This window comes from Cricetulus griseus, assembly GCF_003668045.3.
Source record: "Cricetulus griseus strain 17A/GY chromosome 1 unlocalized genomic scaffold, alternate assembly CriGri-PICRH-1.0 chr1_0, whole genome shotgun sequence".
Classification (NCBI taxonomy): domain Eukaryota; kingdom Metazoa; phylum Chordata; class Mammalia; order Rodentia; family Cricetidae; genus Cricetulus; species Cricetulus griseus.
Window position 1 is genome coordinate 151,413,444 of NW_023276806.1, and position 19,671 is coordinate 151,433,114.

Sequence of the window (19,671 nt, forward strand, 5' to 3'; positions counted from 1 at the left end):
CATTTCTATGAGCAAAGACCAAATTCTTCATTGCTGGAAATCTCCTGTTGCCTTTCACCTAAAACTCTGCTTCAGTGGCTGAAAGTGCTTGGCGTACAAACTTGAGAGCCTGAGTTCAAATTTCTAGAACCCACATAGAAGATGGATACATGATGTGAAAGTCTATAACCCTAGTATTCCTGCAGGAGAGTAGGGGTGCATGCAGGAGAATCCCCAGGAACTCAGAAGCCAGCAAGCCTGGCATGCACAGCACAAACATCTACAGACTCTGTCTCAAACCAGGTGAAAGGCAAAGGCCAATATCTGAGGTCATCCCTTTATCCTCTGTACAGGTACCATGGTTCATGTGTACCTGCACTCCCACACTAACACACACACACACACACACACACACACACACACACACACACACACACACACACACACGAGCGATTTTTAAAATTCGGACTCTGCCCAAAGTACCTGCTCTGTCCACTCCCAGCAGCATGTATGAGTTCATTCTCGGGAGGCTGGAAAAGGACTCACCATATTATAGTTAGACCTCAAGGAAGATCTGTAAAATTCCAAAAACAAGACCCAATGCAGTGCACAAGGAAAGTGCAGGGGTCTCGTAAGAGGTTGATTACCCTGGTTATCCAAGCCCCAGAGAAGACTCAACTTATACACCCTTGCTCTCCAAAGGGGGAAATCATATAGCTTAGAGGAAGGACACTAAGCTGGGAGATGACCTGCCTCTTTCCACTCAGGGTATCAGTGCCATAGGTGATCTGGAGAGTCCTTGTCCCCCCCCCCTCTCTCACACACACACACACTTTAAGCCACTGTACCTGCTGCATAGTCCCAACTGAGTCTTCCACATGCCTGAAGAGGCTGTCTCATCACTGCCTCACCCCAGCAAACCCAGCTGGCCTAGACTAGGTGGGGAAAACTTCAAATCACATTGTCATTATACAGCTTTTAGTGCCAGCTCTAAGATGGCAGCCCATGCCCTTGGTCTCATTCTTTCTATTGCCACAGCCCAGAGCCTAGGGTCAAGAGGGTCTATGTATGAGCACACACATGTATGTATGCATGTGTGGGCATGGATGAGGTTAGAGAAGCACCTGGGGCAGCTTTGATCTGTGTTTTCACTGCCCAGTGAAACAGCACACAGTCTCCTGGGCACCATAAATCGAAGTGTTTTAGAACATGTCATCTGATCCAATGGCGTGGGCCCTTGGCTCAGATGGCTGAATACCTTCACAATGAGACCACTGCACTTGCTGTGGGGAGAACTCCCCTCATCACTCACCCACTGTCATGGGGGGGGGCTTAGAACAATCCATTGGGACTCAGCCTCCTGAGTAGACTTCCATATATGAAAGGGGGCAAACGTGTATTTCCTCTCATGAACCCACAGGGAGGGATTCAAAATGGCCCCTTAATGTTTACATTGAAGAGAGGTAAGAAAAGAGAAAGTTGGGGAAATGAAAAATAAAACTGACCCCCAGTATTACTTCACTATTTTAGCAGAAGCTAAATTCAGGATTTTTGCAGCTCCCAACAAATGAATCTTTAGAAAACAAAGCCCTCTCATGCCCTTTGCTTCTTTTGATCATTGTTGCTGTGATTGACAGGTAACTGAGGCTGCTATTTCTGGTGTCAGTGCCTCACAGGGCAACTGTGGAGAGGGCTGCCCAAAGCTTAAGAAGGAAGGAAGATGGCTAGGCTGGGATTCCTTAAGGTCAGATCAGATGGACTCTGCAAAAGCAAAACCACAGAGATGTGCTTCACTGCCAAGCTAATCTCCACTGGCAAGGGTCCAAGGGATGTTCTCTAGGGCTCTCCTATGTTGGAGACCAAAAACTAGCGGGAGGCATTTTAAAGACAAAGCAGAAAACTGTCTTTAAAAATCAAGTGACCTCTGAAGGCTGGCTATTGCAATTCCCACGCCTTTCTGTCTCTCGTCAGCTTTTGCTCCTGCCTACCCCCCTTTATAACCCTGCCCCGTGTGTGCAGTTCACATGTACATAAGCACGGGAATGCAGACACATATGCACATGCACACACACGTGCATACTGGGCATTAGCTGGTAAGCACACACAGCCGGAAGCTCTGTGGATCCTTGTAAGGTAAAGAAGCTCAATTAAGCTAAAAACAAGAGATTTAATTAACGCACCCTGCTTCTCAGCATCTGCTGTGGGATTTGCTCTTCTTGGTTCATTGCAGCGCCCTCATGTGATGCTATAGTGTATCATTATTCAAGACTGTGGAAGGAACTATGAATGTTTTAAAACATAATGCTGTCAGAACTCAAATATTGAGAGAGCCCATAAAATGAGAAATATAGTGTGATAGCAATGCCTTTGCCACCCCAAGCTGAGTCTACAGTCACGAAATCCTGAGCTGGGAACACAGCTCAGAACTGGACAGAGGTCAAGACTGAGTCAGTGTAACCATGGACTTCACTCTGCTCCTATAGACTGAGCTGACATCTGGGCTGCTGCAAGACTCTCCTACTAAAATCATTGTTTTCTTTAATCCAGGGCACCTCCAAATAGAGTTCAGGGAGCACTAACATCCAAAAATAATCCCCTAAAGCATTTGCTCTCTCCATGTCATTACTGGAAGGCAAGAACCTGCATTCTAAGTTTTGTGCACAATGAAGCTTGAGCAACCTTCATTATTTTTCCACATCTCCCAGAATCGGTGACTTGTATACTTTGGATTTTTTGAGTCAGGGTTTCTCTGGGTAGCTTTGTAGACCAGGCTGGCCTCGAACTCACAGTGATCCGAGTGCCTGTCCCTCCCAAGCGTGACTTGTATTTTAACACAGACTTTCACTTCATAAGCCACCAGGGCAACTTCAGGCCCTGTAGTGAGGGAGCAGTTTAAGCACAGGTTCCTGGTGTCTCCTGTTTTCTTCACAGAGGCAATGCCACATGGAACCAGTACAAAGAGCCAGCCTCTGTTAACTTCATCTGTTCATCCTATTTTTGTGCATCCCCGAAAGAGCACACATTGGTAGGGGGCAAGGAGGCTTCTGAAATGAAGACTCTACCTGGAAACTCAGGCATGCTGTTGGAAATGGAAAGAAGCAGTGGGAACCAGTTTTCCTCCAGAGGGCGCCGACCCAGGTTGTAAGAGGAGAAAGCTTTTAAAAACTCTCTGGTCTGCAGCTTCCTAGCTGGGAAATCTTGCTCAGGCTACTCCCTTTGCTTCTAATAGACAGTCTGTGTCTGCTTCAGTAAATGCATTGTTAAAATTAACTTCAAAGTGTCCTAAAAGTATTTTCAGAGAGAGATGATGTGAGCCATAGAGATGAAGCCATGGAACTCAAAAGCTGAAAGGGCTACCTTGTGGGGCCTGAAGAGCTCTGAGACTGCCCTACCCCCAACTCCTTCTCATTCTCCTCTCTTTCTTGGCACTAATTATCTTCTTTAAGGATCTCAGTGATATGAGGCATCTTTCTGTTTCTAGACTCAGACAAGCACTGAAGGTCCTAATGAGAACAATGAGGCTGGCCTTGCTTGTTTCCACATTGGGAAAGTGAAATGTATATCAACTTTTGTCTGCCTTGGGCTCAGAACATTGGGTGAGGATTAAGATGAAACACATGATGACTGCTATTGAACTGTCTTCCAGAGAGATTTGGGGATACAAGGTGTGGAAGGGAGAAGATCTCCTTCCAGTAGAGAGAACCCAAGAATCAAGAAGACAAACTAATGGAACATGGAGGTCCCAGACTTGGACCACATTGTTAGATCCTTTATCCAACTCTGTCACTTGCTGTTGTATGACCTGAGTTCACAGGATCACACTCTAAATTCAACCCTCATCTTCAAGCTGTAGGAGGAGCCATAAATAAGGCTCAGTTCATCTTCACTGCCTGGTAGACATAACTGGCCCATTCTAGCCTACTCTGGTGCTAGTTCACCTAATTCACACCTGTGAGGTCTGTGCAAGACTTTATATTTCCTCAATATCCACCCATTTTCATACGTACCCATCTTCCATTACTACTTCTCTGGGTTTTCACATATGTCCTTCAAATGTTAGTACCTCTGAAAAATACATAGAACTTGGTTCTGTATGGACATTAATTTTTGTCTATATTTTTATTTGAATTAAAAACAAGATTATTTTACATGACAATTCCAGTTCCCTTCTCCCTCCCTTCCTCCCCTACCAACCCCCCAACTAAAACCCTACCTGTCACATATCCTTTCTTCTATTCTTCCTCTGACTCAACCTTTCTGCTCCCTCATGACCTCTGCATCCTTCCTCTTCTTCCCTTCTCATTCTCCTAGCTCCAGCTCCCCCTCTTCCCTTGCTCTCAATTTGCTCAGGGGATCTTGACCCTTTCCCCTTCTCCAGGGGACCATGTATGTCTCTCTTAGTGTCCTCTTTGATTACTAGCTTCTCTGGCAGTGTGGTTTGTAGGCTTGTAATCCTTTACTCTATGTCTAAAATCCACATATGAGTGAGTACATACCATGTTTGTCTTTTTGTGATTGGGTTACATCACTCAGAATGGTTTCTTCTGGTTCCATCAATTTTCCTGCAAATTTCAAAGATTCCGTTATCTTTTTCTGCTGAGTAGTGCTCCATTGTGTAAATGTACCACATTTTCTCTGTCTATTCTTCAGTTGAGGGGCATCTAGGCTGCTTCCAGTTTCTGGCTATTACAAATAGTGCTGCTATGAACATCATTGAACAGATGTCCTTGTCACCATGATCAAGTAGGCTTCATCCCAGGGATGCAAGGATGGTTCAACATATGAAAATTCATCAATGTAATCGACCATATAAACAGACTAAGGAAAAAAACCACATGATCATCCCACTAGATGCTGAAAAAAGCCTTTGACAAAATCCAACACCCCATCATGATAAAGGTCTTGGAGAGATCAGGGATAACAGGAACATACCTCAACATAATAAAAGCAATATACAGCAAGCTGACAGCCAACTTCAAATTAAATGAAGAGAAACTCAATGCAATTCCTCTAAAATCAGGGACAAGACAAGGCTGTCCACTCTCTCCATACCTCTTCAATATTGTCCTTGAAATCCTAGCTAGAGCAATAAGACAACAAAAGGAGATCAAGGGAATACAAATCAGAAAGGAAGAAGTCAAACTCTCTATTTGCAGATGATATGATAGTCTACATAAGTGACCCGAAAAACTCTACCAGGGAAATCCTACAGCTGATAAACACCTTCAGCAAAGTGGCAGGATACAAGATAAACTCAAAAAAATCTGTAGCCCCACTATATACCGATAACACATTGGTGGAGAAAGAAATCAGAGAAACATCACCCTTTACAATTGCCACAAACAACATAAAATACCTTGGAGTAACACTAACCAAAAAAGTGAAAGACCTGTACTGTAAGAATTTTGAGTCTCTAAAGAAAGAAATTAAAGAAGATACCAGAAAATGGAAAGATCTCCCATGCTCTTGGATAGGTAGGATCAACATAGTAAAAATGGCAATCTTGCCAAAAGCAATCTACAGATTCAATGCAATCCCCATCAAAATCCCAACACAATTCTTCACAGACCTTGAAAGAACAATTCTCAACTTTATATGGAGAAACAAAAGACCCAGGATAGCCAAAACAACCCTGTACAATAAAGGAACTTCTGGAGGCATCACCATCCCTGACTTCAATCTCTATTACAGAGCTATAGTCCTGAAAACAGCTTGGTATTGGCACAAAAATAGACAGATAGACCAATGGAATAGAGTTGAAAACCCTGATATTAACCCACACACCTATGAATACCTGATATTTGACAAACAATCCAAATTTATATGATGGAACAAAGAGAACATCTTCAACAAATTTTGCTGTCATAACTAAATGAAGACATGTAGAGGACATTAATTTTTAACATCATCTGATAGTCTTGCCCCATAAATCACTCTCTGCCTTGTGTTCAGGGCTGGAATCTTTAGAGAGATCCATATTACCAGTCTCAAAGTCTACAACAGAGAAAAATAACATAGGGAACATTAGAAAAATACCTATGCTAAGACCTCAATCCAATGATGTTGGGTGAATTTGTCCCAGGTAGAGGCCAAACTCCTGGTCATTCTGTAATCGGAGCCATCATGGTATATACAAATCCAGCCTCCAGGCTATGGCTTCGCTAGCAGGAAGGGAATTCCAGACCTACTTCTCTGAAGCTTCAGCAAATCCATGTGGCAAAATCAGATGACAATGACTCCTAAGACTGTACCAAAAGGAAAGGAGAGGGGTGGCTTATAACCTAAGTGTGTTAAGGAAGGGCAGGGTCTGCCCTGCCCCCAGTAAGACAATGGGAGGGACATGTTGATTCATCCCTCTGTTCTCTTAATTGCCTGGGTATTGCTGAGCATACCTATGTGTAAGGGATCTATGAATTACATTAGCATGGTCTCAGCACTCAGTGCTCTCAGTTCTGTTCACACAGCTTCCCAGGCCCTGTTTCCAGAGAGTCTCGTGTGATGGTGTGAAGCTTAACTCAGGGCTCTGCATCTGGAAAAAATGTAGCAGGGTATACTAGTCTATGGTCTCAGGCATCCTTTGAGGAAAAATGGTCCAGCCCATTTAGGAAAATCAAATTATTTTGAGCACAATTAGTAAACTTAGCCCACCCCACCCCCCCGCTGTAATTTTGGAGAAAACATCCTTTTTTCTTATGTATTCCCAGAAATAATCACCATGTTAATACCCAACTCTGCCCTTTGCCAGATTATCTACACACAACCCAAAATTAATACATTTATTGTTCAGTGTTCACCCAAATTACACAGTAGCTACATAGGAATTGTATATATCATTGTATGAGGTGGACCTCACCCTCTCATATGAGCAGAGAGACTGAAATGCTGGCTTAATGCACCAAGGATTAAACCCCGCACCCTTCTGTTTCTGAGTATAAAATACTCTACATTTTATACTCTCGGGGGTTCACTAGAGGTACAGGACAGCCTTCTATCACTCCCTTATCCCCTAGGGTGCCCAACAGTATTTCTGATTGTCTCAGAAACACAGGTGCTGTCCCAATCCTAATCACTGAACCCATTATCTGCTGGATGCCATGTTTCTTTACATGGGAAAGTAGAGAGGAAGTCCTTACCAGGCAGTAGTTACTGGATGACTGGTTAGAAAAGCATAACCAAAGGCAGTAATCATTAAAAATGACATACACATATTTGAAGCATTTCATCTCAGTCAAAAATGGGAAACCACACATTCATGTACTAGACCTTTGGGTGAGAGCCAAGGCATTCTTTGTTTGTATGTTCTCTGCACTTCAGTATCTTCTCTAAGCTAACTATGCCTCCAACACAGAGCCCAGGATTTCCAGTTGCCATGTTCCTTGGGTGGAGTTTATTTGCAGTTTCTGAAGCAGTGTGGCTGTGAGAGTCCATTAAAATCTATTCCAAGAATTTGTTACTAATTTTTAAAAATATTTTGAAACAAGCCATGCCAGGTGGCACAGGTGTGTAATTCCAGTCACTTGGAGGATAAGGCAAGAGAGAGATCTGAGTTACAGGCTACGTTCAAGGCCAGCCCGAACAACTTAATGAAGCATCTCTAAAGACAAGGTTAAATGGGGCCAAGGCTATAGCTCAACATTAGAATACTTCCACTAGTTGTATGGGGCCCTGGATTCAACCCTAGTGTTACAAAAGTAATAATAATAGATGAAAATGACATCATTTTTGCTGTGTTCTCACTCGTCCCTGTTTGAAAAGGTCTGCCTCTACACCACTGGTCCATTTCCTCTATTTTCCTGTTTCAAATGAATTTAGAACATTGTGGCATGTCCCCTGAGATGCACTTCCCATAGGTCCCAAGGATGACGACACACACTTGATAACATCTGCTATCTAGTTTATAAGCGTCACAAGGTGTCATTTAAAGATTGTTTTTCTTCAACTAAGATCTGGTCTTGTTTCAACCATTGCATTGGAGTTCTTTTCATTTTTTTCTCTCATTACTATTTCCTTTCCTTCACTTTGAGAACAGTTCAGATCATTGTGAATGGTGTCCAACATTCTGAATTTACCTGAGCATTTTCTTGTGGCACATTTTTCTTTATCCTGAATTTGCTATGCATGGAAGTTAGTTTAAAAGCACATTAACATTTGGATTAAATATTTGGGACAGAACCCTTTATCAGCAATGCTGTGTACTTCATATGGCACAGAGTCACCTGCTGGGACTTTTGGCAAACACATGACAGCATTTTTGAAAAAGACTTAATTATCTGTGTGTGTGTGTGTGTGTGTGTGTGTGTGTGTGTGTGTGTGTGTGTGTGTGTGTGTTCAGGTGCCTATGGAGGCCAGAAGACTACATGGAATCTCCTGGAGCTAGAGTTATATGAGGTTGTCACGTGAGTAGCACAGGTGCTGGGGTCCAAACTCAGGTCCCCTAGAAAAACAACAGCTACTTTTAGCCACTGAGCCATCTCTCCAGCTCCCATCTTATAATTTTAAGATGTGAAATCACCACTTTAATCTTTTAACAAACAGCATTCATGTGCTGAAACTGCCTTCTCTGCAATCTATTTTCTTGAGCTTATTGATTATAGCTATTTTCCTGTCCATTTGATACGCTCACCTTTGAGTAGATGCAGAATGCTCTTAGTCCTTCCTTTGATTTTGCAATTGGCCTATTTCATTTTCATAAGTTCCTATTAATTACCTCTCAATGCAAGACTGCGAATGAACATTTTTAGATGTAGTTTGAGGCTCTTGCTGTTAGAATTATTCCTCAAGACAGGGTTCACTTTACCTTCTGACAATACATTTGGGTAAGATTGCATCACCTCGCTCCAATTTAGGATTGAATTGAAACATATAATATATGAAACATATAATATATTGAAACATATAATATATATGTAATATATATATATATTATACTAACACTGTATATGAAGGGCTAGATGGCCTGGCCTGTTTAGTGAGAACTAGGTTCTGTCATATAGACTTTCAATGGACATGTGTTAGTTAATTTTGTGTCCCCATAGCAAATACCTGAGAAAAAGAACAACTTAAAGGGATGGGCATTTAAAGGGATGGGCACTTATTTGGGTGCATACATCCCCAGGGTTCATTCAGTATATTTGCTTGTCCCATGTATTCAGCAGACCATGACAGAAGTATGTGCTAGTGGAAGATGCTCTTCTACACATAGCAGACAGAAAGCAGAGCCTGAAGAGAGATTGGCACCTGGTGCAACTCTCAAAGTCGTGTCCTCAGTGATCTGCTTCTTCCAACAGTGCCTTCTTTCCTAAGCTGTCCAGAGCCTCCAAATTCAGTATCATAAATAGAAACTTAACACTGAATACACAAGCCTGTGAGAAGCCATCTCATATTCAAGCAATACTAGTCTGCCCTTGGCCATTCCATAATAAAAACTGCTTTGAATTCATCTCCAAGAGCCCCCACAATCTGAACAGTTCCACCGTTGTTCAAAAATTCAAGACCCCCATGAGACACATGGGAAGCTCTTTCCTGTGAGTCCTGTAAAATAAAAAGAAGAGAAGTTCCACATTTCCAAAGCACAAGGGCACAGGGCTAGTGATGCCTTTCTAATGTGGGTGGTGGTGAGATGAGACAATGTCAAAGGGAGAATATATCAAAGAGTGCCCTGGATCCAGTAGATCTGTGCCCTGCTTCCAGTAGATCTGTGCCCTGCATCCAGAGTGTGTGGTGTGACATGAACTCCAGAAACCTTAGGAAGTTCCTCCCCTAGTACTTTGTCATTGGAAGCTCACAGGCCTGTGTCTAGGGCTGACATTACTCCCTGGCCAGGATCTCCCTCACATACATGTTTTGTGTTCCTGGTATCACCCAAATCTTGGGATCTCCCAAGCCTTATTTGAAACCTAGGTGGAAAGCCTACATGTACTTGCAATTCTTGCATTATTCATGTCTGTCAAACAAGGATTACATACATGACACCATGGTCTCCAAGCTTGAGAAGTAGCTGGATGGTCTCCAGCTATGGCTACAGTGGTCTCTGAGCTTCCTGGTGACAGAATGGGATGAAATTAATCCTAAGGAAACTGAGCTCATGCTGTTTCATGGCCTTGAGCCTTCCATGGATGGAGACCTCCTCATTCCTGGGGAAATCTCAAGACGTTGTTCCTATCCTTTCAATGCAAAGCAGTTGGCTTCTTTTTGATGGAAGTCAGTATTTAAGTTGGTTCCCAAGATTTGTAATAATGGAGAGTCATATGAGAACTGACTGTACAACCTGTGATTCATTTCTCTAGAAATTCTACCATCTTCAATTGGGCAGGGGCGGGCTGAGGAACATTCATTTAAACAGGGTTCCCACAAGTTGTTTCTTAGTTGTTTCATGCATCAGTTTTGAAAGTCCGGATGGACTTCTGGAATGAAGCTTCCTCATCACACCAGCCTTGCCAGTGCTGTGTGATGAACAGCTAATGATGTCTGTTTCAATCACAGGCAACTGATTGAAAAGCTACAACTCTTATAGGACTATGCATATGCATTGCTTTGGACTGGGTTTAACTATAGAAAAAGGGGTAATCAAACCCAATAGTCATTTGGACACATGGGCTTTGTTTTCTCTTGCAAATGTTCTGGGTCAACCATCCAGGTCAAATAGTATAATCTTATGAAACAGCGAGGGACTTGGACTACTTCTACTCCTGCTAAGACTCCTGGAGAAGAGTAATAATCTTCTTTATTTGAAGTAACTGCTGGAGTACCTGCCACTCAACAGAGAGCACTAAAAGGAGGGGGAAAGCAATGATCTTTTTCTCTTAAGACATGCTCATGGCAGGCTGCACCCATCCCTTCTGCTTACATTCCATTGGCCATGCTTACTTAGAAAGGGGTTGGAAACTCTAGTGTTTACTCTGTGTAGACCAACTCAAATCACAGAAGTGCATTACTTAGAAAAACAGACACCAGATATTGGATAAAAACTAGTGGTGACTACATAATGTCCCTTGGAAAAGAAAGAGCCTTGCTGGGTTCTACAAGAAGATATACACCCAGACTTACTGCAGTGTTTTAACATAGACACTCTGTAGTGTCTTGAGGCCACTTTAATTATTCTCAGAAGTATCCTGGGGGAGCTGATGCCAGAAGGATGAGGACAGAGGCTCAACGTGGTTAGTGGCAAGTCAAGTGGCAGATTCCAAGCTTACATAGAGTCTTTTCTAAGTTATTCTGTGGCCTTACAGCCCTTGTTTAAGAACTTATCAGACACAGATCTGAACTGTGAAGAGAAAACAGAGTAAAAGAGCTGGCATGATCCAGGCATAGACAAAACCTTCGGCAGATAGGCCAATCCAAGAGCAGTTTGTCATTTGGAGGCCTGAGGGAAGAAGGTATCAGACTCTGACAGTGGGTCTTGGTAGTGCTGGTACATTCTGGTTCAGAGAAACCACATCTCTCCCTAGTGCTGTTGCCCTAAAGAAAACACAGATCAGAACAAATAGGGCACTAGTGGACTTGCATCACAGGCTATAGAAAGGCCTTAAGGTCCAGGGCAGAAAGGTGTTAGGTTAGGTCAAATGGGAAACCAGGGCTTTCATTCCTTGGCAGCCAGGAACAAAACTCCTCATCCCTCCTGTGCCAATGGATACCATACAGAGAGGCTAGACTTCTGACCTCACTGAGGTCAAAGGATCCAATCCCTTCCCCACCGGCCTCATACCAAAAGAGGACTAGCAGTTAGTCAGCATAAGCCACTGCTCTGGCCCAATGAGTCCATGCACCCTCAGCTGGAAACGCCATAGTGGAACAGTGAGAAGTCATAATGTGGCCCCTTCTCTTCTCAACTACAAAATCATCAGAGGCCTGGTAGAAAACTTTAATTTTTATACAAACCTCCACCCCAAAATAATGAGGAAGCCACTCACTCTGGGGCCTAAGACTCACCTGGACATTAACTAAACCTGCTGGTCATGAGGACACATCTCTCTACCCAATAGCATAGCATCCAAGAACTCCTGCTAAAAGGTTGTACAAAAATTATTTATTCAAAATACTATAAAATATGTTAAAGTAAACATCAATAAGACAGAAGATAGAACAGAAATAGAACATGCAGAAATAAAAAAAATGTGGTAATTTAAAATCTGAATGTACTGAGAATACACTAAATGGAAACGCAGAGATTGGCAGGACAGGTTTGAAAACATAGTCTACAGGCAACTTGCTTCAAAACTAATAAAAGGGACTGCTTAAAAGTAAAATGAAGATTGATCCGCCATGCAAACAATAATCTAAGAAAGCAGGGCATCTAGTGCCAGATGAATAGACCTGAGAGCAAAAGAAACTACTAGGGACAAAAAAGGATGGTACATGCTAAGTAGAAACATTATTATCTTCTAGATTTCTTTGTTTTTGAGACAGGGTCTCTGTAGGGGGAAATGCTGGCCACGCCCACTTGGGGGCTGGCACCGCTGACCACGCCCTCCTGGGCATGGTCAGAGTGACATAGCAAGGCTTTAAATATCAGAGATGCATACATGTGACCCTCTTTTCTCTCTCCTGCCTGGCTGTACAGGACTGGCTCCGTCGCGTGAGTACTTCCTAATAAACCATCTGTTTTCAAACTAGTTCTGACTCCATTGCAATCTGCATTAATTGTGTTCCACTTTAGGGTCTCACCATGTATCCTAGAATTCACTATGTAGTCCAAGCTAGCCTCAAACTCATATATACACCTGCCTCTGCCTCTCAAATGCTAGGAATAAAGGCATGTGCCACCATGTCTACCTGAAAAATATTTATTAGCAATTCTTATTATACACAGTGATGATTATAGTCTTGTGTTCACCTCCTTATGCCCTCCTTCTTGCTGCCCCACTAGTCCCCTTCCTTTCTTATGACAGTCTTATTTTTGCTTTCATGTCATGTATATGTGTACATATATATGATTTCATGGGATATATATCACATGTGTGATAGATGTGACATATATCATCTCTAACATATATTATAGATTTATATGTAAATGTATGCACCATATAACATTTGTGATCTTTAAGTGGTATTGTTGTCTTTCTGAGTTAGGCTTATTTCACTTGTTAATCTCCATTTTCATCCAATTTTCAGAAAATGACACTATATCGTTCTTCTTTTGTTGACTAAAACTCCATTACCTGTGTGTCACATTTGCTTTCCCCATTCACTGTTATCTGATGCCTAGGCTGACTCCATAACCTGGCTGTCATTACCATGGAGCAGCAGGCGTCTCTGATAGGTTGACTGAAGATTCTTTTGGGCAAAGCTGGGTCACACGATTATTGATCTTCCAGTTCCTGAAGCTCCATGGTGACTTCCATGTATCTGGACTGATTCACACTCCCACCAGCAGTGTATAAGTATGTTTAAGTGTTCCCTGGTCCCCAGCATCCTCACTAGCAGCTCTTGTTGTTTTCTTAAAGACAATCATCTGAATGGGGTAACATACAGTCTCTGTGTAGTTTTAGTTCTCATTTCCCTGATGGCTGGGGATGTTGGAGATTATTTTTTTTGCATGTTTATTGGCACTCTGTGTTCCATCTTTTGAGCAGTGTCTGTTATTTTGGGGGAGCTCTTTATATATTCTCAATGCTAATCCTCTGCCAGGCATATGACCAGAACACCCGCCTACAGGTGGACCTGAGCCTAATACTTTATTTCAAAATTAATTAAACATAGAGCTTGTATTTATATGTAAAACCAAGTTATCAAACTTTTAGAAGATAATAGAAATCTCTCAGACTTAGGACTTAGAGAAGAGTTCTTAGGACAATTCATGGTCAGAAGGGAGAAATGTAGCATTCAAATTTCATGAAAATGACAAACTTTTGCTTTGGAAAAGACTCTACAGACAGAGCTTAATAACAGCATAGGCTTTCAAAATGGATCTGCTGAGTCCTGGCAAGTAATGCACATTAAATTAGAATTAAAGATTAGGGTTAACCAAGTGGAAATAATGATGGCCCAGATCATGTTCAGATTAGTGACCTTCTTAGCTTCCATGAGCAGAAACACACAGAAGCTTAGTGCAGAGCAGTGTTAAGAAACAAAAGAAAGGAAGCAAAGTGGGGCAGGAATTGCTGCGGATTACGCCACGCATATACACTCATTTCAGGAAGCCAAGGTGAGCATGAGTTTTCAGGATAGGAAAAATAAGATGCTCCAAATTCCATTCTGCTTCTGAAAGGTGTGTTCAGGCATGCATGATCATTCTTGCCCCCAAATTTCTTCCTGGAATGTGGGGTCCCAGGAGCAGCAGGGCCACAGAAGATGTCTTAGATGAATCATTTAAATGAAAACCCTTCAGAGCTTGGCTTTGCTGGAAAACAGTTCAGAAGGTTTAGGGGGAGTAAACACACCTGTCTTTAGCTTTCTGTCTTCACTCACTTTCCTTGTTCTCTGAACTTGTCAGTTGCCATATTTATACATCTGTTATTAGATTGCATTTTGATCTGAAGCTTACTGGCTGCAGAGGAACTCTTTAGATAGAACACTTCTTCACACAAAGCAAGAGTTTAGGGCTAGGGGTACATCTCAATGGTATAGCACATGCCTGAAATGCTGAGTTCAGTCTTCAGCATGAGAGCTGGGATAAGGAGAGAGATAACCAGATATCCAATAGAATGTAAAAATGAGTGGCAGAGGCAAAGGAAAGACAATATAGACAGGCTGAAAAGAGATTGAGAGGTTGTGGCAATGACTATTAAAACTCCAGATAAGGGCTGGAGAGACAGTTCTGTGGATAAGTGTACTTGCTACATGTCTATTACTATGAAGAGACACCACGACCACAGCAACTCTTATAAAAAGAAAACATTTAATTGGGGTGACTTAAAGTTTCAGAGGTTTTTCCATTATCATCATGGCAGGACATGGCAGCATGCAGGCAGACATGATGCTGGAGAAGGAGCTGGGAGTTCTACATCTTAATCGGCAGACAACAGAAAGTGAACTGTGATACTAGGCATAGCTTGAGCATAGGAGACCTCAAAGTTCACCCCCACAGTGACATACTTCCTCCAACAAGACCACACCTACCCCAACAAAGCCACACCTTCTAATAGTGTCACTCCCTATGAGCTTATGGGGGGCAATTACATTCAGACTACCACACTGCATAAGCATGAGGAACTGAGTTCAAATTCTAAGCACCTATGTAAAAATCCAGGCATGGGTACGTAAGTGCCAGTAACCCCAGTGCTGTAGGAGGCAGAGAGAAGAGGCTAACAGGGGCTTGCAGGCCACCGGTCTCCAAAACAAAGAATCCAGTGGGTTTCAGGTTCAGTGAGAGACCCTGTCTCAAGGGAATAAGGCAGAGAGCAGTAGAATAAAATACCAACATTTTCAGTTTCCATGTATGTTCATGGGTGTACACACACACACACACACACACACACACACACACACACAAAGCCTGCAGATGAATTAATGTACCTCACCTCCTTCCTTCACTAAAAAAATAGTGGTTATTATCTATCATGACAGCCACTAGACATGAAGATATAAAAAAATACATATTCTTACCAAAAGAGTTGAGCCCTTTTCTTTAATTACTGTCTACTCAAAAAAGGAAATTAACACTTGCACCTCTGTGGTCAACACTAATAGTTATCAATTCATTAATACTCACTCAATGCTACGCGTGTACTGGACTCTTTCATTTTGCCCAGTGCACATGCGACATCACTGCTGTACCGGCAGGGAGGCTTCGAGGCAAGCAACTAGCCACAGAATCCCAAACTTGGAACTGCCTGAGGAAAACTAGAGTGAAGGGGTCTTACCCTGAAAGCTACATTCCCAAGAGTCCCTAGTGCAGGGACATTCTAGAGAGCCACAAAAGTCTCAACCCCCTCCACCCCAGGCTCTAGTGAAGCCCTCCAACTCCACTGTGATGGCTGCTGATGAAAGCTTTGACCTGAACCAGGAAGTACATAGGGTAAGAGAAGACCTGTGGAAGACGCTAGCCAGGGCCCTCCTCATCTCCAGGGAAGCAGTGACTCTGAGGTTCTGAGGCTCCTGCTATACCCACCCATGGCATCTTCCCAGAACTCCTGGGTGACCTGCCCAGGTCATCTGCTGAACTCTACTTAAACAGACTCACACTCGAGCCAGATCTCAAGAGCTTATCCCCACCCCACAGCCTCCTCACTAAAGCAAGCACCCAGCTATGGAGTGCAGCCCTGCTCAGGGATGATTTATTTTCCAGGGGAGTTCTAAAGCATAGAACACTAAGACCCAGGGAAGCCAAGCTAAAAGTCCCAAGCCAGTAGATGGTGAAACTCAGGTTTGAAGCCAGGCTTGTCACCAGAGCCGGCATTAAAGCTACTTCATTAGGTACAGATTATCCTGGAGGAAGAATGTCACCCAATCGCTTAAGACTAAGTTAGCTCACAAGGAACCAAAGGCCATGGGGCCTTCCTTGGTATAGGATCATTAAGATCTTGTGTGTGGGTCCTGCTGTCTGTTATGCCCTGGCACTTAGGGTCAGAGACCCTCGTTCTGTTCAGAATATCTAATGTCCATGATCAACCCCTTGTCATTAGGCTTGCGATGTCACTACGACTATGGTAAGCCTTCAAGGCCATTTGACTTAGTGAAAAGGACATAGTCATTGGAAATGAAGAAAAAGAACCTCATTTATTAATATTAATTTATTATATTAGAGCAGATGGACACTCAGATTCTAGAATCAGATTGCCTCTATTCAAATCCCACTCACAGTTCACCCCTTTGTGCCCCTTTGTCTCTCTGTGACTCAGTTTCTCTAACTGTACAAACCGGGTAATGATGAAACACACTTCTCTTGCATGGGGAAATGGTGTTTGAAAAGTCCTTAGGACAGATGTTCCCTGGTTCATCTTTCATCCCCAGTCCCTGTGTGGCCCCTGGGAAGTAGAGCTTAGCTCATATTGATAAAATAGGAACACTATCTAGAGCAATGGGTCTCAACCTTCCTAATGCTGCAACCCTTTAATACAGTTCCTCATGCTGTGGTGACCCAACCATAAAGTCATTTCATTGCTGCTTCATAACTGTAGCTTTGCTACTGTTATGAATCATAATGTAAATATCTGATATGTGACCCCCTGTGGAAAGGTTGTTCGGCTCCAAAGTGGTGGTGCCCTACAGGTTGAAAACCACTGAACTTGATAGAGCCTTTGTCCTCAGCACTAAAAAAGCAGCTATTTGTCCTCTCTCCTTGACTGCTTTTTGAAGATAGTTTTAATAAACAGATAAAAAAGGCACCAAGGGCCATGGCGGGTGTCCCACAGCTTTAATTACATATGTATCCACTTACATGTCCATTAAATGGGCAGCCTCATGAGACTTCTCTGCTGTTGTATTGTGGGTAAGCAATAAATGCTGCTCAACTGTAAATTAACACCATTCCCCACCTCTGCCCCCTTCATGATATCTTCCCTGCTTCTGACCCGCCCCCAACATCACCCCACAACCCATCTCTGTCTTTAAAGTGGCAAGGAAGCTACCCTCACATTTCCTTCTGCTTCCCGGCTTCTTCTTAACTGTCCCAAGATCCCTCCCCCTCCCCCTGCACATACCCTCACCACTCCACACCCCCCCATCTCAGAAGATTTCTCATTCCTCTTTCTCCCCGACACCCCCTGACTGCCCCAAGGCACCTGGCAGGAAACTCTTCCCTTCCACCCTATTCCCTTAGGTGACACTGTGCACAGGGGTGTTATTTCTCTTGGCACGGGTATCCAGCTGTCAAAGAGACAGATAGATCTTGGCTTCAAGGCGGGAAGGGAGGTAAGGAAATGAGACCTGAATGGAAAAGGGCCCCCGGCCAGAAACTTGACGAGGTGAGGAGGGTGTGAATAGAAGAAGGGGATCAGCAACACAGCAAAAAGGCGATCACAGATCTTTATTTGAGGACCCAAACTCTCCCCCAACACCCCCATCTTCTCACCCAGGGCAGCAAGTTCAAGCCACGTGCACAAACTGGGGGTAGGAGGATGGGGTGAAAGATTACCTGGCCTGAAATCTTATTTCCAATTAATTTTTTATTTGCATTTTCCATCTTCAAAGTAGAAGATGAGACTGTGGTAAAGATTGCACCAATGAACACCTCTAGCCACTAGAACAGCACCTGCCTCACAATAAGCCCTGGACAGTATTACTGATGGTTTTTTATCATTAATCCCAGCACCCCATCAAAGAAAGCAGCACTGTGAATGGGTCTAGGGAGACAGCTATGTCAGTGTGTGCAAGCATGAGTCCAGATAACCAGTGCTGGTGTGACAATAGCTGGACCTGGTCAAGGTGTCTGCAACTCTAGTGTGGGAAGGCAGACACAGCTGGATCCCTGGAGCTCACTGAGGACCAACCTATCTGTGGTTGCCAGGCTCAGGGAGAGACCCTGCTGTAACAAGCTTTCTTGTGGGACTATCTTTGAACCATCAGGCTGCAAATAATGACCCAGACACTCATTAATTATGAAAATTTGGACTTAGTTTAGGCTTTTTCCTAACTAGCTCTTAAAACTTAATTAAACCATATTTTTAACCTATGCTCTGCTACATGGCTCAATTACCACTACTTACTATAGTACATCCAACTTGCTCCAAATCTGCTGACAAAATCAAGCACCTAGATTCCTCCTCCCAGTTTCTCTCTCTGCCCAGAAGTCCTAACTATTCTCTCCTGCCTAGCTATTAACCATTTAGCTCTTAAATTAAACCACTCACAGTGGCAGATCTTTACACAGTGTACACAAATATTCTGCAACACCCTGGCTCAAAGACAGAGATTGAGGGAAACATCTGATGTTGACCTCTGACACCCATGTGCACACACATGCTCAAACATGCATGTGCACGCACACAGTACAGAGAATGCAGATTATGGATTTGGGAGCTAGACAGAGTTCATCTCAGATTCTGCCTTGACCACTCCCTGGTACTTCTTGGATCTTTAGCTCCCTAACCTGTGACCTGGCCACAATACAATCTTCCTTACTTTGCTCTCAGTGACATCTGCAAGGTGTTTCCTCTTGCTCAGGGTTTCTGAGCTGAAGAAATAAAATTAGAGGAGAGATGGCCCTGCTTTCTGGGATAGTTCTGCCAATTATGCAGTTTGGGGGAGTTGGGAAGCCACCAGCCACCACTCCCCAAAAAGGAGAGGATTAGGAAAGAAAGAACCAGACTGTCTGAGAGATGGAGGACAAGGCGGTGGCACAGAGCTGTCCTTAGTTTCTGGAAAGGGCACTGGCTATGGAGTTGGACTGTCTGCTTCAAATGGATCAAATGTGTGACTTGGGGGCAGCTGCCCAAGCTCTGCAGTGTTTGCATTTTAGAAACAGTCAAAGGAGGGAAGATCTATAAGCTTGGAGAGTGAGTCAGAACCCTCAGTTTGCCTGGACAGAAATAAACTAGAAACCAGGTTAGACAAAAGTAGGGACAGAATCAAACTAGGCAGCATCCACATGAGGCTCCCTTCCCAAGTCCCAGGCTCCAGCTCCATCCTCTCCTCTCTAACTTCCTCCTCCCTACCCTTATGCTCACCCTGTTTTTCCACTCCAGCCCAGTTGCCACCACAGAAATTATTCTATTTCCCTTTATCTAAGTTCTGTTTGCTTTAAAAAAATGCATGTTTTCATTACAAACCTCACCTCTACTTCCTCACCTCGCCCCATCTTACCCTCACTTTACA